Genomic DNA, 6,000 nt, shown 5'->3' on the forward strand with positions numbered 1-6,000 from the left:
AAACAATATACTTTGTAATATATCATAGAATAACACAATTCTTACAAAAAAACATAAGAAAAACATTTTGACATGAAATGACATTTTATCAAAACAAAATTATTCTATTTCAGGTTGATATTAATTGTTTGCTGATTGTCTCTTTATATGATATATTGAAGGGATAAAAATACAAAATATTATAATCAATAACCTAAACAAGTCTACAACTTTAACTTCAAAATTATACTATCAATAATCAACGTGATTAACTACTTGTCAAATATTTAAGAAATTTAATTTTTAATTCATACGATGAATATTATTATCATAAATACTAAAACTATTAATAAGTATAGGAATATGACACACCAAATATAATAAATTTAAATTAATAGTACTTATAACACACAAATGAAAAAAAATAAGGAAACTACAAATAATTTTTTCAAATATGTCAAAAAAATTATTATATTAGAAAGAATATTTTAAATTGAAGATGAAAAATTTTTGCCAAAAGGCTTAAGACTAGCTCTTCCAAGTAGACATTCAATCAACTTGTACAATATTTTAAGGAGTAAAATCATTGAAGGGATAATTTAAATAACTATCATAATTAAACCAATGAAATAACAAAAATTAAGTTTTAACGAGAAAATCCTAGTACAAATGAGTGTTAGAGCATTGTCTTTATTGAATATCTTCTTTGTTTGTATTAGTATCCGTTTTATCCTCTGTGAGTACATTCAAATTAAAATTATTTTCTTCTAAGTCAACATAAAGAGGAAATGGTGAAAAATAAATAAACAAATTATATTTAAAATAATAATTCAGTGGTGGAATTACTAATTTAACCAAATAATCAATCTTTGGTGCAACCAAGTGTTTCAACTATATTGGGTTAGCTTTGCATACTGAATTTTAGTAGTAGTATAACTAATAATAATAATAATAATTCGATAGTAGTGTTACCAATTTTCAGGTTTGTTCAAGTTATTCAGGTTGGCTTCGTGTCAATGTAAACACAACTCAATTTTTGTGGGGTTAACCCGAACCCAACCCGATCTATTTTTCATATAAAAAATCATAAACCTAAGTCAATTTGTGTCATGTCATATTAGGTTAATGGGTTGTGTTAAATTTTGCCAAGTCTAATCTCACTGGCATTATTGCTTGAAAGATAGGCGGTTGAAGTGCTTTTTGGAGAGTAAATTTAATTTTTTTTATCCATTGTTTGGCTTAAAATATTTAAATAATACTTTTCACTCAAAATCAAGCTCCATTCATTTAAAAAAAAAAAACGAGTGGTGTTATGTGCATAAATAATATACGTGACTTTATTTACAAATAATTATATATTATTATATGATTGAGTAGTTTTAAATTAGAGATAAAAATATCTCTAATTATATAGTGACATATCATTGTTTATGTATATTATTTGTTTATATAGTTTTATTTTTCAAAAAATAAATTATAATGCCAGAATGCTAAATTACCATTTTTTTTAAATTATCATATAATCTTGTATTAACAAAAAATTAGGTTGGAATGTATACCTATATAATTGTATATTTGAGGTGAACAATAATTTTGAAAATTTTACGGTGTCAATGAGTTTTTAGTGGGTTTGTGGAAATAAAAAAAAAATTGGGGTGTTTTCAAAACTGTTAAAATAAATATATCTCTTGGTAGATTCAAAATTGATAGTTACAACCTAAACAATTAAATAAAATGTAACATATAAATATTATATTAAAAATTATTAAAGCCATTAAAATATTTTTAAAATATATATGGTAAATATGTAATTTCTGGAAAAGGAAAAGGGGAAAATATCCGCTTGCCACTTAGAAGTTCTAAAAATTGTTTATATCCCTAAAATATTGTTAACAATTCAGTCCAAAAGGAGTGTTATTGTAACATTTAAAACCTTGGGAATGGCAATGGTGAAATTGTGGTGATGGTAAAGAAGCAACACATTTCTAAACAGTTTTAGGATTCGATTTGTATGTTTTGAAATTTGTTTTAAGTGTTTAACTATTATATTTAAAACGTTTGGGTGTACTCATAAAACAGTTACTTTTTAATATTCATTCAAAATTTATGAATGATAAAATTATTATTTTACTCTTTACACGATTGTTTTTTAATAAAATTTAATTTTGGATGGAAAAATATTATTTATGTCATCTAAGAGTGAGAAAGTTTTTTTAGGACAAACTTTGGGTTACACTTTTTTAGATTAAGGCGAGGAATTTGGTTATCTGGATTTTTTTTTTTAAGCAAATTATATTAAACAAAAGAAAGAAAACAACATGAGCCCATCATGTCTCATCCAAGAAACCAAGATAGTGGCCATACAAAAGCATAAACAAAGCTATACAATCAATTCTCCCTATTTTTCCTCCTCAAACCAAATATCTCATAGTTAACTACTCCAAATTGGTACGTGCTATCGTCGACACCCAAATTAAAATCTTAAATTTCTGCAACAAAAATATAGTAAAGAAAAGTAGGGATCATTCCCTTAAAGAGCTTTGATTAGTATGTTGTCACAAATAAGTCGAAACAAAGAAATAAAAATGGAGTTTTGAATTGAATGTAAATTATAATGAAAAACAATAAATAAAAATTCAGTGAAGTAATCTGAAATGAATAAATCAATTTAACAAACCTTGGTCTATGGTCACATCCACCATTGGAACTACGATTGATCATCAAAACCAAAAATATCAAATTAATTATTCAAATATTCGTTGTGGTATTAAAACTTATCTTTCCTTACGATTAGTTAATCAAAAACATGTATTCTAATTAACTCTTATTGATTAATAATTTGGATACGATCTCGAATTTAATTAAACAATAGCATTACGAATTAGAAAGACCAACGAAGCATGACAACACAAGCATTCAACGTTGCATTTAATGTAGTTGATTATTTTCCCAGGATTTACAGTTTCTGACGCAACAAACAATAAACCTAGTTGCCACTTCGATTAGATGGATTGAACAATTACGGATTCAACACCTAAACTAGCAGTAGATTATATTAATTGATAAACTAATCGCGCGCCTTAGAAATCAACCAACACAATCATAAAAAAATAATTCAGAAAGATAATCAATACTCGAATAATTAAAAAAATGCATTAAAGAACAAAAATAAATCTCATAATCATTGTAGTTCCATAGTTTCAGATCCCTTCAACCAAAAGAAAATATTGAGTCACTGTAAACCATATTTAGCTCTCTAATCCTCTAATTACAATGATGAATAATCCCAGCAAAATAAAAAATAAAAGTATATTTATTTTCTCCCAACTAAAATCTGGAAATAAAAGTCAATCCTAATCTCCTAATCCAACCAAGCAAAAGTGATACATATCTTCCCAAAAACAAAGGAAAAGATATATATTTTAATGTCTATCCTTCCTCCAAAAATATTCTTCCTAATCTATCTCAATTAATCCCTTTTTTAGGCAGCAAATCTTGATATTTTGTGGACTTTTTCAACTGATCTGGATGTCTAGATTTAATTTTCAAATTCTGTTTTTGCCATTTCATGTGCCCACGCCTAGTCAGTATCACGGATTTTTGTTGATTCGTAAATTTGCTTCAGTTTTAGACTTCTTGGCCCAACTTACTTCAAAAAAATATTCAAAGCTTCCTAAGTGCAAAAGATAAATAATTCCATTAGATTGACTTAAATTTCCACACAACATAAGAGAATTAAAACTCAAAATAATAACAATTAATGGCGTTATCACAAATCATGACCTATATACCTAATAGAAACTATAAAACTTTGGTAGAGCTTTTCCTTAACTTGGAAGTCTATCAAAGTTCCTGCAAAGATAGGGTTATAGAGGGAAGGTGATCCACAATAAGAAATCAAACAATGGTACAAGGTCACAACCACCACTTGCTAAAGAGAACTAACATTCTTGCCAACCAAAATCCGATGAGATGAAAAAGTCATAGATCTCCATAGGGGAAATTACTAAGAGCAGTAACAAAAACTCTCAACCTGAAAGAAGATACCCGTGATGGCCAACTAACCGCGAAGCGAAAACAGCTCCAACAAGCACCGTTCCATGAAAGCACTTTCTTTCTATTGAAAAACATATCCTTGGAAATCCTGCATTATCCCTGAAAATCATACTTCAGATCATTCTCCATCAATCTCCAGATCATATCCTAGATTGATTGCTATCATATCCCTAAAGATCATATCTACATTGATGAGCAAATCATTTTTTCTTCCATTCAAAGCATGATTCGATTGTACAAATATTATGTTACCAAATGTAGACTAGAATTACAGTATATAAGTCATAGCATGTAAAGATTGAAAGAATAAGAAATATAAATACAGTAATTTTTCATTTACATTTTTCGAGCTTCTCTCGTTCACTATGATGAGCCAACTCTGCTCTCTAAGATTTTGGCATGGTATCAGAGCTTATCCTCCTTTTCTCTATCGAGTAAGCAGGCTTTCTTCTCCTCTGTCCAAATCCAATACAGCCTTGCCTTCAACTTATTAACCTACACAAAAGAAAACCAGATTAAATGGAGCCAATCAAAACAACACCCATTGATCCTACATCACCAGAATCCATCGCTGAAGCATCAATAGTGAACCAAGCTTCTGAACCAAATGCCAATTCACAACAAATGCTGATTTTTCACCTAATTCCAACAAACTGAAATAAGCTAGAGCCTGGAGATGTTCTAGATGCATCGCTATCAGATGGACTAGAACTTGTTCTAATAAAGCAAACCTTAACTAGAACCAAGAATTATGCCCAATGGGCTAGGGATTTCAGAAGAGCACTCATAGCAAAGGACAAAATTGGGTTCATAGACGGCACTATACCTATGCCATCTGAGCCTGGATTAGTAATTGTTTGACTGAGGAAATTATAGTAGGTATACCACCTACAAAAGATGTCGACGAGCTATGGGGATTCATCAAGGATAGGTATGGAGCTCTGGATCTTGCGAAGATCTATAGCGTCTGATAGACTCTTGCCGAGATTCGACAAGACAATCAAAGTGTCACAGCTTACTTTAATAAACTATCCACTGCATGGAACGAGTTGGATGTCGTCGAAGAATCAATCGTAGCGCCACCAGAAGTTCTCCAACAGATTCAACGCATAAAGGAACAGGAAAGGCTGACTCGCTTCCTGATAGGGTTGAACGAAGGGTTCGTCGCCTTCAAAACCTATATCCTTGCATTCACAGAAGCGTTTTCATTACGACGAGCGTATCACCTCGCCATTCAAGATGAGATCCAGATAAGTATTGGCTATGATGAAGGAGCTACTGGAGCTGCTACGTTCAACGCTTACCAAAGAAAGCAAGCGACTGGAGAAGAAAGAAAGGATTTAGGGCTACCACAACAAGGCTTTCATTTATATGGCAAGATCAATGGCTAAGATGAAATCAAAAGATCTAACGGTGCATGTTCACCTATAGCACAAAATCAAATTAGCTCCCAGACTTTCAACAATTTTTGTCAAGCCCCAAATAGTTTCAATAGTTACAATCAGCCCCTCAAACAAAAGGGAAAGTTGTATTGTGACTATTGTAAACGTCGTAATCACACCAAGGATACCTGTTGGAAGCTACATGGTCGTCCTGGATCTAGTAAAATAAAGACAAAAGGGCCCACAACAAATCAAGTAGCTTCAACCAATCTAGGATCTACAACAGGACTCTCATCTGAATAATATGATCAACTGATTCAGCTTCTAAATCAGATACCAAAAGGCAATGACATTCTAACTTCTTATGCAAGTACGATTTCATGTTTAAATACTTTTATTTCCCCAAATGTTTGGATAATAGATTCAGGGGCTAGTAACCATATAATATGTTCTCCAGAATTTTATACCAACATCAAATATCTATGTCCTCCAACACCTGTTAAATTACCTAATGGGACCACAACTCAAGCCACACAAATAGGAGATGTCCAATTAGATAAACTCAAACTAAAAAATGCCCTTT

Source organism: Mangifera indica, chromosome 2 (assembly GCF_011075055.1).
Source record: "Mangifera indica cultivar Alphonso chromosome 2, CATAS_Mindica_2.1, whole genome shotgun sequence".
Classification (NCBI taxonomy): domain Eukaryota; kingdom Viridiplantae; phylum Streptophyta; class Magnoliopsida; order Sapindales; family Anacardiaceae; genus Mangifera; species Mangifera indica.